Source organism: Anolis carolinensis, chromosome 3 (genome assembly GCF_035594765.1).
Source record: "Anolis carolinensis isolate JA03-04 chromosome 3, rAnoCar3.1.pri, whole genome shotgun sequence".
Taxonomy (NCBI): domain Eukaryota; kingdom Metazoa; phylum Chordata; class Lepidosauria; order Squamata; family Dactyloidae; genus Anolis; species Anolis carolinensis.
In genome coordinates, this window is record NC_085843.1 from 159,058,735 (window position 1) to 159,085,372 (window position 26,638).

The 26,638-nt window shown below is 43.1% G+C and overlaps 1 long non-coding RNA gene across 2 annotated transcripts in view; it reads left to right on the forward strand.

Annotated features, from left to right (window-relative positions):
* The first annotated feature begins 107 nt into the window (after window positions 1-107).
* Window positions 108-26,638, forward strand: part of LOC134297629 (uncharacterized) — a 61,068-nt gene continuing 34,537 nt past the window's right edge. Inside the window, exon 1 of one of the 2 annotated variants that reach the window (XR_010004440.1) lies at window positions 108-291. This is a non-coding gene — a long non-coding RNA (uncharacterized LOC134297629). The remainder of the gene's footprint in view (window positions 292-26,638) is intronic. The other variant, XR_010004439.1, reaches the window with a different exon arrangement.

Below are 26,638 nucleotides of genomic sequence, written 5' to 3' on the forward strand. Positions count from 1 at the left end.
CTCTGAAGCCTGGTAAATGGCTTGATGATTGGTCGCTATTACTCGCCTGGAGGGGGGCGGAGGAGGAGGAGGGAAGGAAGGAAAGAGAAAGAGAGAGAGAGAGAGAGAGAGCGAGAGAGAGCGAGGGAGAAGCAGAAAGGCGCTTTCAAGTGCGTCAGAGGCGAAAACTTCTGGCCCCCGCGATCCTGGACGGGTGGATTCCCAGCCCGGAACTGGAACGGACTCTTCTTCGTCCGAAGGAAAGCGGAGCCGAGACGGAGACGCTTCGGCGCAGCTTCGGAGAGGAGTCAGGTGAGGAACTGCTGGGCAGGGCTGGTGCTATGGAGGGGGAGGGAAAGAGGGGAAACATCCCTCGGGGTGTGTGTGATGGCCAAGACTGGAGGAGAAGTCTGGGTTTAGAGAAGAAGCTGGTGGAGATGCCTCCTTGCCATAGAGATCATACTAGAGCTTGGATCCACTTTAAATCCACTTTAGGCAGGGGGCTTTAAACATCTCAGACAGACAGTGGGCCTCACCAGACTACAAACCCGAGAATTCTGCAGGAGGCAGAAACCGGATTTAAAGTGGATTCATGCTCTAGTGTGATGAGGCAGGTAATCCCCCGAATCCCCCTCTGAGGTCAGTTTGGATGCCTTTCAGGGTGACGCCAAGTCACTTCCAAGAGTCACGCTACACTGAGAAGCCACTGAAATCCACAGTCAGCCATGCATTTGTGGACATTGACAAGTCTACATAAGGGCCACCAAACGCAGCAATGCCCAGGCATGAATCAAGGAACTTGAAAGGCACTGCAGACTAATCCAACCAAAGAAGTCAGCCATAGCAGAGCACTTGATGAACCAACCTAGACACAGAATATCATTCGAAAACACAGAAATGATGGACCACTCTAACAATTACCATGTCAGACTACACTGAGAAGCCACTGAAATCCACAAGCATGTGGGATATCCCAACAGAAAGGAGGAAATCATGAATATGAACACAATCTGGCTACCAGTATTTTAAAAACTCTAAAATCAGGACAGTAAACATAGAATAACACTCTGAAAAGCAGGGGAATCCCAGACAGGAAACAATCAGGGCCAGATGACACCTCCCAACAAAGGATTCCCACAGGTATGAAGCTGCAAGGCTATTCAATGCTAATCAAGGTGATCAACTGCAACATTTGCCTTAAACAGAGAAGCTATTGAAATCCACAAGCATGTGGACAATTTCAACAGAAAGGAGGAATCCATGAAAATGAACAAAATTTGGCTACCTGTATTTAAAAAAAACTCTTAAAAGCAGGATAGCAAATAAAAAATTACACCCTGAAAACAGTGGAATTCCAGACAGGAAACAATCAGGGCCAGTTAACACCTCCCAACAAAGGATTCCACCAGGCAGGAAGCAGCCAGGCTTTGAAGCTGCAAGGCCACTCTTACAACCACCGTGTCAGGCTACACAGAGAAGCCACTGAAATCCACAAGGACGTGAACAATTTCAACAGAAAAGAGGAAGCCATGAAAATGAACAAAATCTGGCTGCCAGTATTAAAAAAAACTCTTAAAAGCAGGATAGTAACAAAACAACACTCAAAAACAGGGGAATTCCAGACAAGAAACACTCGGGGCCAGCTAATATCTCCTAACAAAGGATTCCACCAGGCAGAAGGCAGCCAGGCTTTGAAGCTGCAAGGCTTTTCAATGCAAATATGGACAAGTGCATCATTCACACTTGCTTCCAACAGACAAGAGTTCTTTCTCCCACCCTGAACATTCCACAGATATATAAACCCCACTTTTCTAGTTTCCAACAGACCTCCCAACCTCTGAGGATGCCTGCCATAGATGCAGGCGAAACGTCAGGAGAGAATGCTTCTGGAACATGACCATACAGCCCGGGAAACTCACAGCAACCCAATCGCGGAGTCCCTCTCTGAGGTCTGTTTGGATGCCTTTCAAGGTGACGCCAAGTCACTTCCAAGAGTGGCTTTGGGGAGTTTCCTCAGCCAACCTGTTTCTCTTCTCTTCCAACCCGGAAGTAAACACATAACTTGAGCAAGAGGCGAGTGGCTGTTTGGGTCCCTCCTGGGCTTCCTCTCTCTCCCTTTCGGAGCTCAGATGCAGACCAAGCTGAGGCCAGATGGGCGACCCTTCCCCGGTTCCGGCCTTGGAGTCCTTATCCGCGTTTTCCTTCTCGCCCGCCGGATTTTTTAAGGGCCGCGTCCTCGCCCTCCCATTGGCTCCCGCCGCCGAATCGTGACCATCCCACCCCTCCTCGGGGCCGCCTGCTGCTTACTGTTTATTGGCAGTTAAGGATCTATTATCTATTCATCAGCCTCCTATTTTTACCAATTACCACTCGTCTCAAGTGAAGCACCAGCAGGTATTTTTCACGTTTACCATTAATGATTAAAAAAAAGAAAAGAAAAGAAGAAAGGAAAAGGAAAGATCTGGCGTCTTTCTCGTCTATTGGCTGTGGTTTGTTTTTGGGAAGGTGCTGCGAGACACATCTCTGTCCTGGTTCAAAACAGGGCTTGTCCTGGTTCAAAACAATCCAACTCTGGGTTGCTGTGAGTTTTTAGGGCTGTATGGTCACGAATCTCTCTCCCTTTGTATTTTTTACTCTTTCCGGCCCTTTCCCTTTCATATAATGAATATAACAAAATTGATTCCAAATAATACAGAGGTGGGTCATAGAATCATAGAATCATAGAATAGTAGAGTTGGAAGAGACCACATGGGCCATCCAGTCCAACCCCCTGCTAAGAAGCAGGAAATCGCATTCAAAGCAAAGCAAAGCACCTAGCAGTTCGTCAAAAAGGGTCAAAAAGTCATGCCTCCACTTTGACTTCTTTCACATCTACTGGACCATCTATGCATGATATGTTAGAGATCACTTTACTGATATAGTCTTTCTTTCTTCCAATTGACTGATTGGAACCATGAATCCGAAGCTAAACTAAAGAATTCGTCATTGAATGTCTGGCCAAAAAGGCTGTGCACCTAAGGAAAGCCATCACCGCTGGACTAGAGTGGGTCAAAAAGTCATGCCTCCATCGCTCTAACTTTTATTTCTTTCACATCTACTGGACCATCTATGCAAGATATGTTAGAGATCACCTTAGGTAAAGGTAAAGGTTTCCCCTGACGTTAAGTCCAGTCGTGTCCGACTCTGGGGGTTGGTGCTCATCTCCATTTCTAAGCCAAAGAGCCGGCGTTGTCCATAGACACCTCCAAGGTCATGTGGCTGGCATGACTGCAAGGAACGCCGTTACCTTCCCGCCGGAGCGGTACCTATTGAGCGGTACCATTTGCATGTTTTCGAACTGCTAGGTTGGCAGAAGCTGGAGCTAACAGCGGGCGCTCACTCCGCTCCCTGGATTTGAACGTGGGACCTTTCGGTCTGCAAGTTCAGCAGCTCAGTGCTTTAACACACTGAGCCATCGGAGGCTCCTAGAGGTCACCTTACTCTACTGATATAGGCTTTTTTGACTGATTGGAATCATGAATCTGAAGCTAAAAGAAAGAGTCCGTCATTGAATGTCTGGCCAAAAAAAGGTTGAATTAAGGAAATTCATGCTTGACGGGGGTGGATCAAAAAGTAATGCCTCCATCGCTCTAACTTTCACTTCTTTCACAGCTATAGGACTATCTATATGTGATATAGTAGAGGTCACTTTACTCTTCCGATATAGTATTTTCTTCTTCCAATTCACTGATTGGAATCATGAATCTCAAGCTAAAAGAAAGAGCCAAAGAAGGTGCACTTAAGGAAATCCACACTCGCTCGGCGAGAGTAGGTCAAAAAGTAATGCCTCCCTCGCTCTGATCTGGCCAAAGAATTGTTCACCTAAGGAAATCCACAATCGCTTGAAGCATGTTGATAATCTGACCCCTTCTTTGACCTGTTTGGACCCCTGAAAGACAACCAACGTAGTTTCAGATGCAATGACTTGATTGACGTTAAGACATGGGTCAGGAAAGCAAAATTTGTCCCAAATGCCTGGGTTAAACGAAGGTTCAAATGTGTACAAATTGATGACATGACCTTGGAGGTGTCTAGGGACAACGCCGGCTCTTCGGCTTAGAAATGGAGATGAGCACCAACCCCCAGAGTCGGTGAAGACTGGACTTAACGTCAGGGGAAAACCTTTACCTTTACTTTACTATGCTGAATGTATTTTTGTGTAGAGGACAGTTACGATCTGTAGCAACTCCTGCTGTGACGTGTTCATTCTCAACGTTTTTGTGACACAAGAGGCAAAACTTTTTGACCCACCCTGTCCAAACTGTAGAACGATGGGTCTATACATTGACCATATAATGCATGATTTGGCAGTGTAGATCCAGCCTTGGGGAGCTTAAATATAATCGAGTTGTCACACCCGAAGAAGTCGAAATATCCTGTTAGGATCCGACCCTCTTTCCTCAGCATCAAATGGGAGAAAAGTATTAGTTATAGAGAGAGGTTATAGTCAAGAGAATGAGGAATTGAGAACACTGTGGCTGGATTCATAACATTTTCCTCCATAGACACATATTGACACATATGGCTGGAGATGTTATTTGGTCATAAACTCAACAGTCCTACATATACAGACGGAAAGAGTATAGCACTTTCGCTCTCATGCGCATTGGCACCTCCAAAAGCACAGCTATATGTTTATAAGCGGCTAAAACAATTGCTAGATTGAGAGTGAGAGTGTGTTTACAATGCTTTCCAATGATATATATATCTGCCCAAGGAGGCAACAGTTCTTGAGGTGCGTGTGCTCGTTTCAAGCTAGGGGCTACTTTATTCACTCCGTTTCCTGGATTTAATATCTTGGGTTATTTTGATCCTCAGGATGAGCTTTCCAATCTCCTGCCACGCGCCCCATGCCTGGTTAAATGCGGTATTTTAATTTAACGGGGGGCCTTACGGAGAAAACGGGAGACCTTTGGCCCCTTCCCCAGCGCCGCTGCCTCTATTAAAGGAGCGAGTTCAAGTCTATGGCAGGATTAGCCGAAGAGAAAGCCGACGTCCACACGCCCAGGCAGGTGGAAATATCCCCAAAAGAAGGGGGAAAGGGGGGCTTTGGGAAGCAGGCTCCATAGGGCCCAATTTGGGCTGAAATCTCCCCATCTTTCGGGGAACAAAGAGGTCCAACGCGCGTCAGTATCGCGCCACGGCTTGCTTATTTTTCTAAGCAAGGCCTCCTTTCTTCCTTCCTGTGTCGGAGGACGTTAAATCCCCCCACCCGAAACCAAAGCCAGATCCGAATTCAATTTCCTTCGGCTACAATCCACCCATGGATTGGCGTTTTATTGTAGTATTTTATTTGTTGTTTATTCCTTCAGCCACGCCAGAGCTTCCTGTCGGCCGTCGCCACCACCAACTTCTTCAATGTCAAGCCACATTCACATATTTTATCGCGCTATATAAAACAAAAAGAAGAGTTTTGGATATTGGAAATAAAATAATTTATTTAATTAATCCCTTCCAGAGTGTCCCACGGTTTTGTTTGTTTTTTTGCCCCTGGTGGCACAGTGTGTTAAAGCGCTGAGCTGCTGAACTTGCGGACCAAAAGGTCCCAGGTTCAAATCCCGGGAGCGGAATGAGCGCCCGCTGTTAGCCCCAACTCCTGCTAACCTAGCAGTTCGAAAACATGCAAATGTGAGTAGATCAATAGGTACTGCTCGGGCGGGAAGGTAACGGCGCTCTATGCAGTCATGCCGGCCACATGACCTTGGAGGTGTCTACGGCTCTTCAGCTTAGAAATGGAGATGAACACCAACCCCCAGAGTCGGTCACGACTGGACTTAATGTCAGGGGAAAACCTTTACCTTTACTTAAGTGGTACAGTAGAGTCTCACTTATCCAAGCTAAGCGGGCCGGCAGAACCTTGGGTAAGCAAATATCTTGGATAATAAGGAGGGATTAAGGAAAAGCCTATTAAACATCAAATTAGGTTATGATTTTGCCCTTTATGTGTGTGTCTTTAAGTGTGTTTCCTCTTGTCTGTTTGAGGAAAGTATGAATGTTGCAATTGGCCGCCTTGATTAGCATTGAATAGCCTTTCATGTTCAAAGTCTGGCTGCTTACTGCCTGGGGGAATCCTTTGTTGGGAGGTGTTACCTGGCCCTGATTGATTCACGTCTGGAATGCCTGTTTTATGAGTGTTGTTTTTTTATTTAATGTCCTGATTTCAGAGTTTTTTTTAATATATATATATATATATAGGTAGCCAGGTTTTGTTCCAACACATTCTACGTTCAGCAAAGGACAAAAGGGATCCTCTCACTTCTGCAGGAGTCAACCGTATTCCGTGCCGCTGTGGATAAGTCTACATAGGGACCACCAAACGCATTGCCCAAACACGAATCAAGGAAACTGCAAGTAGCTTCTGGTGTGAGATAATTGACCTGAGTGGATTCGAACCTCCGACCTTTCCGTCAGCAGCCCTACCGACACAAGGGTCTAACCCATTGCGCCACCGAGTGTCTGTCTATGGTGAAGGAGTTCTTTCTCAGCTTGCCCAAGTGATCTCTCTCTGTCTCGGGATTTGCTGTCTTTTAGCCCAAGCAGCAACAACGGATTGAACTGCGTTATAGGACAGTATGGATGCCCTGCTCTTAAACCCAAGAGGGTTTCCCCCCACTTTTCCTCTTTCCTCCTTGGGAAGTGTGAAACTTTTTTCCTCTTCTGGTTTGCTTCTCCTTCACTCGCGGTTTCGAAGAGACCCATCCCTTCTGTTGTTCACTGGGTTGTTGTGAGTTTTCCGGCTGCATAGCTACGTTCCAGAAGCATTCTCTCCCGACGTTTCGCCTGCATCTATGGCAGGCATCCTCAGAGGTTGTGAGGTCTGTTGGAATATAGGCAACTAGGGTTTATATATCTTTGGAATGGCCAGGTTGGGAGAAAGAACTCTTGGCTGTTTGAGGAAAGTGTGATTGTTGCGCTTGGCCACCTTGATTAGCACTGAATAGCTTTTCAGCTTCAAGGTCTGGCTGCTTACTGCTTGGGGAATCCTTCGTTGGGAGGCATTAGCTGTCATTGATTATTTCATGTCTGGAATTGCTCTGTTTTCTGCGTGTTTTTTTATTTCCTGTCCTGATTTTAGAGTTTTTAAATACAGTAGAGTCTCACTTATCCAAGACTCGCTCATCCAAGGTTCTGGATTATCCAAGGCATTTTTGTAGTCAATGTTTTTAATATATCATGATATTTTGGTGCTAAATTCATAAATACAGTAATTACAACATAACATTACTGTGTATTGAACTACTCTTTCTGTCAAATTTGTTGTATAACACGATGTTTTGGTGCTTAATTTGTAAAATCATTACCTAATTTGATGTTTAATAGGCTTTTTCTTAATTCCTTCTTATTATCCAAGATATTTGCTTATCCAAGATTCTGCCAGCCCGTTAAGCTTGGATAAGTGAGACTCTACTCTACTGGTAGCCAGGTTTTGTTCATGTTCATGGTTTCCTTCTTTCCAACACATGCTACGTTCAGCAAAGGAGAAGAGAGATCCTCTCACCTCTGCAGGAGTCTACCGTATTCCATGCAGCTCTGGACAGGTCTACATTGGGACCACCAAATGCAGACACGAATCAAGGAACGTAAAAGGCACTGCAGACTAATCCAACGAGAGAAGTCAACCATAGCAGAGCACTGGATGAACCAACCTGGACACTGCATATTATTTGAGAACACAGAAATGCTGGCCCACCCTAACAACCACCATGTCAGACTACACAGAGAAGCTATAGAAATCCACAAGCATGTGGACAATTTCAACAGAAAGGAAGAAACCATGAAAATGAACACAATCTGGTATTAAAAAGCTCTAAAACTAGGACAGTAAATAAAGAGCAACGCTCTGAAAACAGAAGAATTCCAGACAATGAATCAATCAGGGCCAGATAACACCTCCCAACAAAGGATTCCCACAGTTAGTAAGCAGCCAAGCTTTGAGGCTGCAAGGCTATTCAGTGCTAATCAAGGTGGTCAATTGCAACATTTGCCTCAAAGAGACAAGAGTTCTTTCTCCCGCCCTGGACCTTTCACAATATATAAACCCTACTTGCCTAGTTTCCACCATACCTCACAATCTTTGAGGATGGCTGCCATAGATGTAGGCGAAAAGTCAGGAGAGAATCCTTCTGGAATGTGGTGGTCATATATCCCGGAAAACTCGCAACAACCCAGACCGATTCCTCTTTCAGGCGGATTTCCACAGAAAACAGAAAAAAGGGGAATGGGAAGGGCTGGTTTTATTGAAGGAGGGCTGGAAACTCGCTTCCCAAAGCAAGACGAAAGCGCGCATAAGTCTTCTCGGAAGGGATTGATATTTCTGGAGTCACGCAATCCTTGCCTAGGTTTGTGAGACCCGTCGATCAAGTGAGCTCCCTCTTTCTCTCTCTTTCCAACTCTAGCAAGCTGACCCTCCTCCTCTTTCTTTCCTTAAAGGCTGAAGAAGGGATCCCAGCGCAATCCTTAGGCTTCTTTCTCAGACTTTTATGCGCCCTAGATTTGCGCGAATCAGGATTGTGCCCACAGAGTCCACGGGAGAGGTTTTCTGCGCGGGTGGAAACCTTGGAGGGGTGCAGGCCAATCCAATAGCTCAAAGGCAAGGGAAGATACTCAAAGCGAGTCGATTTCGGCTTCTTTTTTTTTTCCAAGGCGTCTTTGTCGGTGGAAAGGTCTCCAAGGGTGAAAATTGGACGCGTGGCTTCTCGCGGGAAGGTTTCAGGGGGGCCAAACTGGAGGCTAAGCTCGCGTGGGTCCTCGGAAATGGGAAGGAATTAAATAGTCCCAGTTTCCCGCAGGATTAGCCTCTCCAGGGAGGATTAAACCCACTGTAACTCGCGGGAGAGATCTCTCCCCGGCAACAGGAAGAGAGAGATTGGCGTGGCCTGCGATTCTAGCACACGGTTGGGTTTGGTAACCTTTTGGGAAATCAGATTGTGGGGGCGAGTTACTAGGAGCCCCAAACGAGGCTCCAAGTCTTGGCTTCAGAAAGCGGTTTCTGAATTGTTTCTTCCTTCTCCAGCTAGTCTGGAGCTGCAGGCATTTTGGGAAGCAGAGAACCCTTCCCCACAGCCACATAATCCAGAATATCAAGGCAGAAAGCCCCACAATATCTGCTTTGAACTGGAATATATGGCAGTGTAGACTCAGGGTCCTTCCACACAGCCATATAACCAAAATATCAAGGCAGAAAATCCACAATATCTGCTTTAAACTGAAATATATGGCAGTGTGGACTCAGGGTCTTTCCACACAGCCATATAACCCCAAATATCAAGGCAGAAAATCCACAATATCTGCTTTGAACTGGAATATATGGCAGTGTGGACTCAGGGTCCTTCCACACAGCCATATAACCCCAAGTATCAAGGCAGAAAATCCACAATATCTGCTTTAAACTGAAATATATGGCAGTGTGGACTCAGGGTCCTTCCACACAGCCATATAACCCCAAATATCAAGGCAGAAAATCCACAATATCTGCTTTGAACTGGAATATATGGCAGTGTGGACTCAGGGTCCTTCCACACAGCCATATAACCCCAAATGTCAAGGCAGAAAATCCACAATATCTGCTTTGAACTGGGATATATGGCAGTGTGGAATGAGGGTTCTTCCACACAGCCATATAACCCAAAATAAGGCAGAAAATCTACAATATCTGCTTCTAACTGGGTTATCTGAGTCCACACTGCCATATATCCCAATTCAAAGCAGATAATGTGGGATTTCATTCAGCTGTGTGGAAGGGGCCTAGAAAAGGCCTCAGAGTGGAACTACTAGGACAGGTTGATCATTTCCATTAACAGCAATAACACTGGCCAACACACATTTTGGTGCCCCAAACTTTTAGCTCTGTTTCTGGCTCTATTTGACCTGCTGGTTCCAAAAGTGGCATCCTATCAGCTCTAGCTTTTTAGATATGCTATCTACCAGTCGCCATAGAAAACCATGATGATCACCATATCTAAGAAACTAGAGTTGATGTGGTCTATCCGATGTGATTTTCTGAATCAGTGCCCCAAAGAACCCCAGGAAAAGGCCTAAAACCAAGACACGAAAAATTAATTTTTTTCGGATGGGCTAAATAATAATAATAATAATAATAATAATAATAATAATAATAATAATAATAATAATTTTATTTTAAAGCAACAACAATGATTAAAACAGCATCAAAAATTTTCGAAGGCTTTCATGGACAGAATCACAGGGTTGCTATGATTTTTCTAGGCTGTACTTTCATGTTCCAGAAGTATTCCCTCCTGACTTTTCACCCACATCTGTGTCAGGCATCCTCAGAGGTTGTGAGGTCTGCTGGAAACTAGGCAAGTGGGGTTTATATATCTCTGGAAAGTCCAGGTTAGGAGAAAAAACTCTTGTCTGTTTGAGGCGAGTGCGAATGTTGCAATTGGCCACCTTGATTAGCCTTGCAGATTCATAGCCTGGCTGCTTCTTGGCTGAGGGAATCCTTTGTTGGGTGCCATTAGCTGACCCTGATAACTTCTTGTCTGGGTTTCCCCTGTTTTTGAGTGTTATTCTTTATTTACTGTCCTGATTTTAGAGTTTTTAAAAATACTGGTAGCCAGATTTTGTTCATTTTCATGGTTTCCTCCTTTCTGTTGAAGTTGTCCCCATGCTTGTGGATTTCTGTGTTCTCAAATAACATGCTGTGTCCAGGTTGGTTCATCAAGTGCTCTGACTGATATTGCTGACTTCTCTGTTTGAATTAGTCTGCAGTGTCTTTCATGTTCCTTGGTTTTGAAACTCTAAAATCAGGACAGTAAATAAAGAGCACCACTCAGAAAACAGAGAAATTCCAGACATGAACCAATCAGGGCCAGCAAACACTTCTCAACAAAGGATTCCCCCAGGCAGTAAGCAGCCATGACTTGAAGCTTCAAGGCTATTCAATGCTAATGGTGGCTAATTGCACCATTCACACTTGCCTCCAACAGAGAAGGGTTCTTCCTCCCACTCTGGACCTTCCATAGATATATAAACCCCACTTGCCTAGTTTCCAACAAACCTCACAACCTCACATGTGGGTCAAACGTCAGGACAGAATGCTTCTGGAACATGGCCAGACAGCCCGGAAAACTCACAGCAACCGAGGGCCCTTCCACACAGCCATATAACCCAGACCATCAAGGCAGAAAATCCCACAATATCTGCTTTGAACTGGGTTATCTGAATCTACACTGCCATATGTTTCAGTTCAAATCGGATAATGTGGGATTTTATTCAACTGTGTGGAAGGGACCCCAGTCACATTTTGGGGCCTTTCCACACAGCCATATAACCCAAAATATCAAGGCAGGAAATCCCACAATATTTGCTTTGAACTGGATTATCTGAGTCCACACTGCCATGGATTCCAGTTCAAAGCAGAAAATGTGGGATTTCCTGCCTTGATATTCCGAGGTAAAATGAAATTCGGGAAACAGCTCTGAAAGGACAAAGAAAAGAGTGCGATCCTAGGTGTGCCTACTCGGAAGTAAGTCCTAGGGAGAAGGACTAGTTTACACCCAGTATGGATTGGATCTAGTATCTATATTGCCAAATAGTGCAGTGTGTTGAACTGCCAGATATAGCTCTACACTGACCATGTAATGTAGTTCTAGCTGCATTATATGACAGGATAGAAACGATAGAATCGAAATCGAAAATATCTTGGCTGCTTCCTGCCTGCGGGAATCCTTTGTTGGGAGGTGTTAGCTGGTCTTGATTGTTTCTCGTCAGGAATTCCCCTGTTTTTGAATGTTGTTTTTTATTTACTGTCCTGATTTTAGAGTTTTTTAAAAAAATACTGGCAGCCAGATTTTGTTCATTTTCAGCACCCAAACACGAATCAAGGAGCATGAAAGTCACTGCAGACTAACTCAACTAGAGAAGTCAGACACAACAGAGCACCTGATGAACCAACCTGGATACAGCAAATTATCTGAGAACATAGAAATGCTGGATCACTCGAACAACCACCATGTCAGAGAAGCCATTGCAATCCACAAACATGTGGACAATTTCAACAGAAAGGAGGAAACCATGAAAATATACAAAACCTGGCTACCGATATTTTTTAAAAAACTCTAAAATCAGGACAGTAAATAAAGAACAACACCCAGAAGACAGGGGAATTCCAGACAATAAACAATCAGGGCCAGCTAACACCTCCCAACAAAGGATTCCCCAGGCAGGAAGCAGCCATGCATTGAAGTTGCAAGGTTTTTCAATGCTAATCAAGGTGACTAATTGCAATATTCACACTTGCCTCAAATAGACAAGAGTTCTTTCTCCCCCCCTGGACATTCCACAGATATATAAACCTCACTTGTCTAGCTTCCAACAGACCTCACAACCTCTGAGGATGCCTGTCATAGATGGGGAGAAACGTCAGGAGAGAATGCTTCTGGAGCATGGCCATATACGCATAGCAGCCCAGTTATTCCGACCATGAAGGCCTTCGGAAACATCAAATGTGACTCTAATAATTATGTTAGAAATCCATGTTGTTATTCATTCTCGGTCTCCCTCGCTCATTTGGTATGGGAGTCCTTTCTTCCCATCCGTTTGGAAGAACGGCGCCTAAATATTAATGCGCACGGGTTTTCACGGGCAGCAGAAAATATCAATTTTGCAAGAAAACAATTTGCTATATTAAGAAATATATAGTAATTTTTTTGCAATATTTCCCGCGCCTCCGCTAATTCCGCCGCCTTTGCCAATTAATTTGGGCTTTAAGCTATTTCCAGAATGTGTGCCCATTACAGGAATGTTTTATTTTGAAGCGGCTAATGTTCAATAAAGACACTTTCTTGAAAAGTCTTGCCTGGTGAAGACTTCAGCTAAGCTTTGAACCAAATCCACGTGCCTGCAGCACCACCTAGTGGCCGATGCCTGAAAAACCCATATCTCTAGTAATTCCTTCTGAACAGAGATCCAAAAGAAGGGGTTGAGAAATTACAAACCATTCATTTGCTACACTTCTTTCTACTTCTGTAAGTTCTTATACTCTTCTCTCTCAACATGAATCGGGCTCTAGATGAATTATTCTTTCCACTGTTGATATATTTCCATATCCCAGGCAGATCTTAGGAATCTGTACACAATTATATGTTATGTAGCTTAAACGCTTGAGAAAAATGTTTTGATGTGTTGTCGAAGGCTTTGATGGCCGGAATGTCTGGGTCGTTCTGAGGTTTCCCAGGCTGTAGGGCCATGTTCCAGACGCATTCTCTCCTGACGTTTCGCCTGCATCTATGGCAGCATCTTCAGAGGTTGTGAGGTCTGTTGGAAACTAGGTAAGTGAGGTTTATATATCTGTGGAATATCCAGGGTGAGAGAAATCACTCTTGTCTCCCTGAAAGTGTGCAAGTTGCAATTAATCACCTTGATTAGTATTGAAAAGCCTTGCACCTTCACCGCCTGGCTGCTTCCTGCCTGGGGGGATCCTTTGTTGGGGGGTCTTAGGTGTTATGATCTCAACCACTGAGGTGGGCAATTTCAGATTTGGGAGGTTGGCGGTTCGAATCCCTGGGAGCGGGGTGAGCTCCCGCTGTCAGCCCCAGCTTCTGCCATCTTTAGCAGTTCGAAAACATGCAAATATGAGTAGATCAATAGGTACTGCTCTGGAAGGAAGCTAACGCAGCTCCATGCAGTCATTTTCATAATTTCCTCCTTTCTGTTGAAATGGTCCACATGCTTTTTGTTGAAATTGTCCACAGGGCCAGCTATCACCTCCCACCTTGATTAGCATCGAATAGTCTTGTAGCTTCAAAGCTTGGCTGTTTACTGCCTGGGGGAATCCTTTGCTGGGAGGTGACAGCTGGCCTTGTGGACAAAAAGCATGTGGACCATTTCAACAGAAAGGAGGAAACCATGAAAATGAACAAAATCCGACAACCAGTATTAAAAAAAACCCCTAAAAATCAGGACAGTGAATAAAGAACAACACTCAGAAATCAGAGGAATCCCAGGCATGAAACAATCAGGGCCAGCTAATCACCTCCCCACAAAGGATTCCCCCAGGCAGGAAGCAGCCAAGCTTTGGAGCTACAAGACTATTCGATGCTAATCAAGGTGGTCAATTGCAACATTCACACTTGCCACAAGCAGACAAGAGTTCTGCTGGGAGCAGCCAACCTTTGAAGCTGCAAGACTATTCAGTGCTAATCGAGGTGTCCAATTGCAACACTCACACTTGCCTCCAACAGACAAGAGTTCCTTCTCCCAACCTGGGACCTTCCACAGATATATAAACCCCAGTTGCCTAGTTTCCAATAGACCTGACTATCTCTGAGGATGGCTGCCATAGCTGTGGGTGAAACGTCATGAGAGAATGCTTCTGGAACGTGGGAGAGAAATCTATCCCTAAGAAGGGAAATTCTCTCTTGAAAGAGTTGTCATGGGGAAAAGGTGTGTCCACTGAAACTTTCTTATCAATCCTTGTTTCCACAAGAAGCCACATTTTTTCAGAAAGTGAGGTGAACCCTTCTGAACAGGGGAACGGAGAGCAAAACAAACACCACTGGGTACAGCCTGCAATTGCGGCTGGAAATAAACTTGCATCCTGATGTTATGTAGGCTTCTGAACTGTGGCACCCTCATCCCTCCATTCTCAGAGCTTCCAGGATGTGATGGAATTTATCTATATTTATTTAACTTGTTTAAAGGCCTGGCTGTTTTGGAATGACTCAAGCAAAGGAGGCAAACTTGTGGGAAAAGGCGGAAAGAAGGAAAGGGGAAGGCAGAAATCTCAGCATTTTCTTGCCATTAGATTTCCAAAGCTCCAGAAAACTCTTTATGTGAGACTCTTTTGTTGGGAGTCCCCCCCCCCCAAAAAAAAGTAACTGTGGCAAACCCCTCTTTTGCCATTTTGTGAGTGGTCTAGGGGTTGACTCCTCAAAAGCAACTTCTCTAAGTTTTGCTGAAGGAATGCAGAACCTAGGAAAGCAGGGTTGTATCTGAACCTATTATACACTCACTGGGCCTTTCCACACAGCCATATATCCCAGAATATCAAGGCAGGAAGTAGCCAGGAGATGAAGCTATTCAATGCTAATCAAGGTGATTCACTACAACATTCACACTGGCCTCCAACTGACAAGAGTTCTTCCCTCACCCTGGACTTTCCACAGATATATATAAACTTTCCTTGCTTAGTTTTTCCATACCTCACAACCTCTGAAGATGCCTGCCATAGATGTGGGCAAAACGTCAGGAGAGAATACTTCTGGAACATGTCCATACAGCCCGGAAAACATATAACAACACAAAACCCCACAATATCTGCTTTGAACAGGGTTATCTGAGTCCACACTTCCAAATATTGCAGTTCAAAGCAGAAAATGTGGGATTTTATTCAACTTTGTGGAAGAGGCCACTGTGTGCCTTGAAGTGACCTTCCAACTAATAATAATAGTAACAACAACAACAACAACAACTTTATTCTTATACCCCACCCCATTTCCCCAAAGGGACTCCGGGTGGCTCACATGGGGACCAAGTCCAGCAATACACAGTAAATACAATCACATAAATACATTTAAAACATAGAAACATAAAATCATAAAACATATAATACATTAAAGCATACTCATACTCATGGCCTTGCTGTATCTATGTGTTGTTTTCTTTTTAGTGGCTAGATTTCTAACCAGTTTCATGGGGTTTTCAATGGGAATATTTGTTAGAGGTGGTTTTGCCAGTTTCTGCCTCTGAAATATAGCCTCAGAATTTTGTCTGATCCTTAGGAACAGGTTGTTTCAAGTGCTTTGGGGCAACTACTGAAACAAAGTGTAAAGAACATTGCTTCAGAAGGCCAACAAAAGAGCCTATTGGGTTGCTGTGAGTTTTCCAGGCTGCATGGCCATGTTGCAGAAGCATTCTCTCCTGATATTACACCTGCATCTATGGCAGGCATCCTCAGAGGTAATGAGGCAAATGGGGTTTATATATCTGTGAAATGTCCAGGATGGGAGAAAGAACTCCTGTCTGTTTGAGGCAAGTGTAAATGTTGCAATGGGCCACCTTAATTAGCACTGAATAGCCTCTCAGCTATTAGAGATTTTTTTTTAAAAAAAATTACTGGTAGCCAGATTTTGTTCATTTTCATGATTTCCTCCTTTCTGCTGAAACTGTCCACTTCTTGTGGATTTCAATGGTTTCTCTGTGTAGTCTGACATGGTAGTTTTTAGAGAGGTCCAGCATTTCTGTGTCCTCAAATAATATACTGTGTCCAGGTTGGTTCATTAGGTGCTCTGCTATTGGCTGACAATGGATTTCAATGGCTTTTCTTTCTGACTCTTGGAAGTGACTTGGCATCACCCTGTGTCCAACTACATAGTCAGACTACTACAGACTACAAAACCATAGAGATACTTGGGCCCATTTCTATTGGGAAGGTTTGTGTGTGAGTAAAAGGGTGATAGTGGTGACAGAAATAACAGTAGTAGTAGTAGTAGTAATAATAATAATAATAATAATAATAATAATAATAATAATAATATCTTCTAACTGTTGATAAATTATTTCTGTCACCACTACCTCCCTGTTGCTTTCACACATACCATTCATAATAATGATTACTATAAATATTATTATTTTATTATGTTTGTCATAATAATGATTATTATAAATATTATTATCCCCACCTTTCCCATCTAACATCCATCTTACTACATTATAGACCAGGGGTCCCCAAACTTTTTAAACAGGGGGCTGGTTCATGATCTTTCGGACCATTGGAGGGCTGGACTATAGTTGGCCACCGAGCAATAATAATAATAAATAACAACAACAACAACAATAATAAAAAAGAGTGTTGGAAGAGACCCTTTGGGCCATTGAGTCCAATCCCCTTCTGCCTTTGTGCACCAAAAGAACAAGCAAAGCACCCCTGACAGATGGCCACCCAGCCTCAACGTTAATAATAATAATAATGTGATTTTGTGATACGAAATCCAGCATATCTATCTTGTTTGCTGTGTCATACAATATAATAATAATAATAAGGGTTGTAAGAGAAGAAGAGACCCCTTGGGTCATTTAGTCCAACCCTCTTCTGCCCTTGTGCCGTGGGCGCCGGATAAATAGCTTCGATGGGCCGCATCCGGCCCCCGGGCCTTAGTTTGGGGACCCCTGTTATAGACAAACAGAACTAAAAACTGACCTCATACAAAAGTTTAAAATGTAATAAACAGTGAGTAACAAGAAGATTGAAACCGGTTAGAAATCTAGTCACTAAAAAGAAAACAACACATAGATGATACAGCAAGGCCTGCGTCCTTTAAGTAGCCTGTCTTTGAAGGCTATCTGAAACAAAAAAAGTCACCTTCTGCGTGTGAAAATACATCAAGGTCTAGTGTGAGCTGTCACTGTGAAGGCATTTAAAAACCTTTTGATGTGGAAAACTCACCTGAGTTTCATATCTGCATCTCTGTCTATATATGAAGATTCTTTCCTGCTCTTTCTGGGCTGCTTCATGTTATTTCTCTCTCACTTTTTCTCTGTGTTGGGGCTTTCTCCAACTGAGTGCCCTCCAATAATTTCCTTCATCCCATTCGATATGGCCTGGGAAGTGATGAGAGTTTGCTTCAACCCAACACCAGATTGGGGAAGATGGATCGAAGAGCAAGAAATACTTTGTCTCTCCTTAAAAATGAACAGATTTCTTACAGCTCAAACATTCACGGGCTCTAGCCCCCTTCACCAGATGCAGAGAATTACTCAGAATTTGAGATACGTGTACAACACACTTGGAGATCCCTTTGAACACTGAAATAATTGGTGGTATAGACTTCTGTTGTATATAAAACAAGATAGTTGAGGATGAAAGACCTGACTGCATACTTTCATCTGGCATTATGCTTGCTGGGAAGTGGGGTGGTTAGTTTTGCAACAGCAAGGGAGTGGGGTGCTGTTATCCAGAGATATGCTAGTGCCACCCGCTACTCAGAGAAAGGGATGTAAACTGATCTGGGAAAAACTTTGGATTTCTTTGCCCCAACCAACCAGTCATATCAGTGTAGAGAGATTGGCTCTGTGAAAGTCATTGCTGCTTGTGTGGAGTTCATTATCATTCCCTCTTCACCACAAACCAAACTAAACTGAATTAGCCAAAATCTATACACATAATAAAAGTGAAAATGTGTATTTGTGTATGTGGCGGAGGTGTCCATTTACACAGACAGCCTCCTGCCTCCACAAGCTGCATTAGCCCACAGTGCTGGGAGGCCACCAAAGCCCTCCCTCCAAGGACATTGCAGGTTACAGCGAGCCACATCCCAGTGTTCCTTTCTCTCTCTATTGGTGTGGAATTTGCATGACCACTGCCTCTCCCTTAACCCTTTCCTATTCTTTTCTATGGCACACAGCAACTGAACACACTAGAGAGAGAGGTTTGGGGAGAATTCACCATGATTTATAGTTGTTGTAGGGACTAGGGTGTATAGTCCTTCTGCAATCTAAGAGCACTCTGAACCCCACCAATGATGGACCTGGAACTAATTTGCCACACAGACCGAAAACAGTCAACTTTGCATACTGGCAGGGTTTGGGGGTGATTGACCTTGACATCCAGGAGTTATAGTTCACCTATAGTTTAGAGAACACTGAACCCATCTGATGACGGATCTGGACCAAGCTTGTGTTGTGACTCAGCTGGAGCCTCAGAGTGACTTTGATGGGTTATGGGATTCAGGTTCAAGATGATAGGATTCAGGTTCAAGATGACTCTGATAGGAATTATGGGAGTCAGGTTCAGAGTGTTCCTGCTGTGGAAGATGAGGAACAGGGAGGCTTTCCCATGGCAGGGAATGGTGTTGATGCTAGTAAGGTGCAAATTGACTCAGGAAGGGAGGACAGCTCCCAGTCTGATAGCATACAGACAGATGCTAACACTGTCTGGACTTGATGAAATGGAATCTTTGGATCGAGCTGGTCGTTTGGAATTCAGGATTCGCAGAAGTATTCACAGAATAGCAAACAAGAGGGAGGTCAGAGGCCAAAGAAATGCTTTCATGCTAGGCAAGGGATATTAAAAGAGTGTGCTGAGAGAGAAACCTTTGTCAAAGCAACTTCTCGTTGGAGTCAAGAAGCAAGCTCATGTTTTCCTGGATTATCCTGCAGCCAGGCCCGTAGCCAGGATTTTGTTTCGGGAGGGGCTGGGATTTTGGTTCAAGGGTGGGGGGGGGGGGCTGGGATTTTGATTTGGGGGGGGGGCTGAGTCTGAGCGGGAGAGGGTCTACCCTAGCAAACCTTTTGTATCGTTATTCCAATACCCCCATATGGGATATATTGAGCATGGTGATCAGATCATGATATGAATAAACATAACAGTTTAAATAATAAATGTAAGGCCTTCTCGCGGATCACCCTGAGAATTTCGGGGGGGGGGGGGCTGAAGCCCCTGAAGCCCCCCCCCCCCCCCCGGCTACATGCCTGCCTGCAGCCTTTGTGTGTTCATGTTTATGGGACATTGTCATGCATTAATGGAACCTTGTTTTATGCCTAGTGTTTTCTTGGATTATTCTTTATAGCCTCGTTTTGCAACAATCTCTTGGAACTTCACTTTTGCCTTTTAAGAACTATTTATTTCCTATTTCCTAATAAACTACAAAAGACTTCAACCTGTGTGCAGCCTGGTGTATTTAGCAAGGTGAAGCTAACCTGAGATGCGACAGCTTGGCACACAAATTCAACATGGCCAACTGGGAATACTGGTGGACTTTGGGGATGATTGACCTTTAACTCTGGGAGTTATAGTTCACCTGTATTCCATGAGCCCTCTGAACCCCACCAATGACTGATCTGGACCAAACTGAATCCAGTCAATGACGGATCAACTTGACACACAGACCCAACATGGCCAGCTGTGCATACAGGCCTGGTTTGGGGAGCATTATTAACCCATGATTCTGGGAATTGTAGTTCACCCACATCCTTATATATTTTCTAATGGGAGCATTCTTTAAAAATGAAATCAAAGATTGACTTTTTAAATAATAAATAGTGTTATTAATTAACTAAATGATATTATCTAATATCCAAAACAAACAATGCCTTTTTTAAATAATAAAAAAACCCTCCACCAGCCCTGTTCAATGAGAGCAAATAGAATGATCTCACAATTATTAACATGAAACATTGGCTTCACATCAGGCAGAGGAAGGGGGCAGCAGACCTGAACAGAAAAAAAGATGTACTATAGGGATTTAACTGGTCAAGTTTTAATGGCAGGTTATTCTTACAGAAGAAGAAAAAACATTGATCTTAAAGCCAAGACAGATGGGTAGGAGATTCTTAAAAGGAATATGCAAACGAAAGGAGATTGCTGCAAAGATACCAACAGTCTGTGATAAAAGACACACCTCCAGGCTAAAATTATTATGTTTTGAGGGTTTTTTTTTTCAAATGCTCCATTACAGTCACAAGGGCTTTCTTCCAAAGCAAGTGCTGGGGTGGGGTGGAGAAAGCGAGCGAGATGGAAAGAGAGAAATGTCAACACTCACATATTTTGCCATTCCGAAATGATCTAACCAATAGATAATTTGGAAACAGAAGAGGTCTCTATATGGGGGGAGGGATGCCATGGTATGCAAGGATATGATATCATATCATATGGTAGCAGGACTGTGTATACATATTATATAGACACGCAAGCATTCCCCACACTACATTTTATACACAACACAATGTAAGAGGTCAATCATCCTCACTCAGTACACTAAGGATCCCTGTGTTTTGAATATATTCCAACAAGGGTCCAAAACATAATTTCTTGCCCATTCATTTTCGAGGCTAAGCAAATAACCTTTAGGCGAGGGGCTGGCAACTATGAGAAGGGTAGGAGAGTATATTAGTCCACCAGGAGTCTTTGAATAGCTGTACGTACATTGTACTGCTTCAGGAGAACAACAACAAAACTAGGATGCATTTAGAGGCAAAAAAATAAATAAATTAGTTTGACTCCTGGGAAATTCGGGGGTGCTTCAGACCTGTCCCTTTGTACCTTTTGTATTTGCTTCAATCCCTGGGGCTGGGCAAGGGTTGGAAAAAACAAACTTTGCCCACCACTGCTTTAGGCCAAAACTCAGATAATAGAACTCCAATAGTATTCAGAATTCCAATTTTTATGGACTTCAGCTCATGGGAATGTCCCTACTATTTATTTATCGTGTCAGAAGCAAATTGAGAATATAGTTATAAATGTTTAGATGTTGCTGAGGTGTTCCTGCAAGTATTCCTGTGACTTCCAGCATGGCCCTGTTGAAACATTATCATTGCAATATTATCACATCTCTTGGCCTTATTTGCTCCCTCCTTTATACCATTTTATCTGCTTCTAATTATTTTTCTCTTAGTCAGTAGTCAGGGCAGCAGCTTGTAAGTCAATGAGAGGGATAATCAGTGTTTCACTTTGACCTTTAAAAAAGCTCATCAAGTTTCTGGCCCAATTTTGGAGAGAGACTGCTGTATCTTGAATGACTTATTTAAAGTTCATTCTAAGATCTGTAAAAGGTTCACTGTTCAATTGGCATGAAAATTGTCAGGTGTCACTGCCTTTAGTAGGCATGGGGACTGTAAAATCATTTATATTTCATAGTCCTTCTTTTGAGTTCTGATGTGTCATTTAAATCAAATGAAGTAAAAATGGCTTCCCACAAGAGATATGGTTCAAAAATATAGAAAACATTCTCACAGGACTATGTCATTCAGAAGACAAAGGGGAAAATGTTATGTTTGAATGCTCCTATATTTTAAAATGCCACTTAGTTGGCCCTGCACATTTCAGCATTTCTTAGCACTTTAATCCCTTCCTACCTTACCTTATCTCATATTATCCCAGTTGACTCTCTGACACTTGTTTATGCACTTTATTAAAGCTTTGGATATTGTGTTTTATATGCCCGACCCCTTTTATCTCCAGTGGCTGATGCTGTATTATTACTCATTTGTTCTGATTTTATGTGTTTTATTATATTTTTAAAATGTTTAAATTGTTTATTTTATTTGATTTATGTTATTACTGTTTTTGTTTTGATATTTGTTGTAATTGTTTTATTCTGTTTTGTTTTGGGCATCGCCCATGTTAGCTGCCCCGAGTCTCTTTGGGGAGATGGTGGCAGGATAGAAAAATAAAGTATTATTATTATTATTTGGTTTTTGCAGATTAAGTCATGGATATGATACAAATGCTCTCTCTGGGGATTTCTTGGTCCATCAGTGGAGTTTTGTGGTTAATATCTGGTGTTAAATTGAATTAGGGGCCTAGAGATTCCCAGGGAAGTATTCATCCACTTTTTAAAAACTGGTTTTTTTTCTGTTTTCAATTTTTCCACTTTCATGGGGATCCTGCCTCCTAACCCTAGTGAATGTGGAAGGATGACTGTATATGGACACTAATTTATCAGAGACACGGCTAGGATAATATCTTGCCCCCTAAGGCCTTAAAATTTGATCTGCAAGGATTGTTTATTGGTATGTAGGTGAAGTTTAGGGAGCCCCCGGTAACACAGCGGGTTAAATTGCTGAGCTGCTGAATTTGCCGACTGAAAGATTGGCAGTTCGAATCCGGGGAGCAGGGTGAACGCTTGCTGTTACCCCCAGCTTCTGCTAACCTATCAGTTCAAAAACATGCAAATGTGAGTAGATCAATAGGTACCGCTCCGGCGGAAAGGATCGCCGCTCCATGCAGTCATGCCAGCCACATGACCTTGGAGGTGATTATGGACAATGCTGTCTCTTTGAATGGAGATGAGCACCAACCCGCAGAGTCGGACACGACTAGACCTAATATCAGGGGAAAACCTTTACCTATGTGAAGTGTATTGTAATTTATGCTCTCTCCTTTTCATTTTGTCTGGTACATTTCAGAAAAACTGTACCACATAGAGAACCAATTTGATGTGGTGGTTCCACTGGTCATCTAACCCATTTGCAGATGAAAGGTGTCACATTGCACTTGAATATTATTAATAAAGCAGAAAGGAAGTGCAGCAGGGACTCCTACAATTCTGAAAAAGCATCAACAATAATGACGGTTGTTATCTCATAGGATCTTCATCTTCATCACAGCATAGCTTGGTGCTTCTTCAAGGACCTGAAATTAGTTGTTTTGGATTTTCATAGGGCAAGGAGCAAATACGAGCATATTAAACATGCAAAACATGCCAGAATCATAATAACTTAATTAGACTTATGTTCAGTTGCCACAGCACATATTAACGCGAACTTTACTGACTCCCTTTTTGCTTGCTTGTAATTTTGCTCTGTTGTTGAAATTAAACGCAATGATTCATTGCTTTGCAAGGTTCTACCAATTCTGGTCCTTTAATTGATGTCTTTGGCTCATTCACTCATAAAATAAATTGGAGACTTCTGGCCCAGGTTGCTATGAAGGATCCATCATGCGCACACACACACATACACGCAATGTAACCCTGCATGTACAGGAGGGGAAGGCATTTCACTTACAACTGAGTCATCCGAGGACCTGATATTTATAGGCCTGATACTTTTTCTACAACCAGCTTATTATTTGCACATAGCAGCTCCTCAGATGTCGTTCCATGTCATGATTGTCATTAAAGTCCCTTGAACTCCAGCAACTTTAGCTCTGTAATAGCTGAAATATGTACTCAAATGTCTCAACTTCAGTGCAAATAATTGAGTGGAATTTCTTTCAAGTAGAAAATGGTATGCAACTAGCAATCATCGGGACGAGGGGGGAATTCACAGAACATGGGTGGGGAAAAGGGAATTTCTTGAGGCAGTTTCTGCCATTTGTACTTACAGTATTTTCTCCTGGCAGCAAGTGAAGCCCAATGTGAGTGACCATATTCAGGGGTAACTGTGTTGGCTATGTGGTAAAACACAACAAAATCCAAAATGCAAGAAGAGTGATATATTTATTGACCAGCCAAAATGCAGAAAATAAACCATCTCAACTGCAATAGAAATAATATCTGAAACAAAATGCTTGCCTATGACTCTAACGTTACTTTTTTCTGTATGGTTTTTAGCATCTTTGCCTGATGAAGAAACCAGTGAAACTTTGAAAGTGTGCATGATGCAATTTTGCATTTTGGTGAGCCAAGTCAACCCAGGATTTTATCATAGTATATTTAGTGTAGTAAAGGTAAAGGTTTCACATGACGTTAAGTCCAGTCGTGAACGACTCTGGGGGTTGGTGCTCATCTCCATTTCTAAGCCGAAGAGCCGGCGTTGTCCATAGACATCTCCAAGGTCATGTGGCCGGCATGACTGCATGGAGTGCCATTACCTTCCCACCAGAGCAGTACCTATTGATCTACTCACATTTGCATGTTTTCGAACTGTTAGGTTGGCAGGAGCTGGGGCTAACAGCGGGTGCTCATTCCGCTCTCAGGATTTGAACCTGGGACCTTTCGGTCCACAAGTTCAGCAGCTCAGCGCTTTAACACACTGTGCCATCAGGGGCCCCTATATTTATTGTATGTGACCTCATTTGTTTTATGATTTGTTTTACTGTTGATTGTCTTGTTTTATTGTTAAGTTTTTATATTGTCTGCTGCCTGGGCTTGGCCCCATGTAAGCTGCCCCGAGTCCCTTCGGGGAGATGGGGCAGGGTATAAAAATAAATTTATTATTATTGTTGTTATTATTATTATTATTATTGTGCCCCCACTGGTGCAGCAGGTTAAATTACTGAGCTGCTGAACTTGACAACTGAAAGGTTCAAATCTGGGGAGTGGGGTGAGCTCCTGCTGTTAGCCCCAGCTTCTGCCAACCTAGCAGTTTGAAAACATGCAAATGTGAGTAGATCAATAGTTACCGCTCTGGCCGGAAGGTAACGGCGTTCCATGCAGTCATGCCGGCCACATGACCTTGGCAGTGTCTACGGACAACACTGGCTCTTCAGCTTAGAAATGGAGATGAGCACCAACCCGCAGAGTTGTACATGACTAGACTTAATGCCAGGGGAAAACCTTTACCTTTACCTTACCTAAGGCTAGTGTGTGATCATTTCTGGCAGGGTGGGAAATACATGAGAGCAGAGAGAACTGCTTCAAAGTTATGGAGAGCATGGTCAGTTAGTTGCTTAAAAAAAGAAATGCTGTCCTTCTCAAACAGATGTAGCTTTTTTTCTCTAAACAGCTGTTTTGATGTGATTTGCCTTTGCAAGAGTTACATGGCCAAGATGCACAATGCCACGACTTCAGAACATTTAGTGAAGAGGGCACACTGGTGCAAAATATCCACAAGCTGGTGACTTTGTATATTTAATTTGCAAGCTTGGTGATATTTGCTATTGCTCTACAGTTGTCTATTGTATTGTCCAATGGATATAATTATTCTACAAAAAAATTAAATGGAAACCTCAAACATTCCTCTTTTTTTCTTCAGAATAGTTGTTGCATGCCTTCAAGTTTTTTCCAATTTATGGTGAACCTAAATCTACCCCATAATGGGGTTTTCTTGGTCAGATTTGTTCATAAAAGGTTTGCCCTTGCTTTTATTTGAGGCTGAGGTTGGATCTACACTGCCCTATAAATAAAGGTAAAGGTTTTCCCCTGGCATTAAGTCTAGTTGTGTTCGACTCTGGGGGTCGGTGCTCATCTGCATTTCTAGTCACCTCCAAGGTCATGTGGCCGGCATAACTGCATGGAGTGCCATCACCTTCCCACCGGAGCTGTACCTATTGATCTACTCAAATTTCCATGTTTTCAAACTGCTAGGTTGGCAGAAGCTGGGGAGCTCACCCCTCTCCCTGGATTCGAACCACCAACCTTTCAGTCAGCAAGTTCAGCAGTTCAGCGGTTTAACCTGCTGTGCTATTGGGGCTCCACACTGTCCTATATCCCAGATTAATATCTGCTTTGAATTGGATTATATCAGTCTCCACTGCCGTATAATCTGGGATTAGAAGATAATTTGGGATGAGATCTTGGGATATAGGGAAGTGTAGAAGGTGCCCGAGAGAGCATGCTATGTCCATAGTTACTAAGTGGGTTTTCATGACCAGGCAAGGATTTGAACTCTTGCCTCCACAGTTACGGCAACACTCAGACCATAAGACCTGCAGCCTCAAAGGATTTTGGAGCACATATTTGACAACAGTGTAATGTGTTTATTTCTGCTTATTTATTTTGATTTGGGAGCAAAAGTATATTTTCTAAGCTTCAACTGGAATAATAGATTTACTTCTGTATATAGGAAAACCTTTTTTTGACCTACAGAAGTTTTATTTTTTTTACCTGCTATAATCAGTTCTGTATTTCTAGAAAAGAATGTGCTTTTAATAACGCTAGGTCCCCCTTCAGATCAGCTGTCACTTTTGATAACCTGACAAATAGAGATTTCTCTGACATGCTATTAAGCAACACTCATTTTACACCATTTTAATGTTCTTGCTTCCAATGGTTTAACTTCTGATTTACACAAACCCGAGACAGGGAGAGAATGGGCATACTAGGGAGAGCTGTTTTCAAAAGTGTGAGTCGAATTAAGCAGTGCACACTATGAAACCATTAAATCAGAACAATGCAGGATGTTGAGAATGATTTGTATTTTGACATCAAAGCTGTATGCAGGAATAGATTTTTGCAGGCCCTAAAAGAGTGCCATTAATTTAAAATGAATGTACACA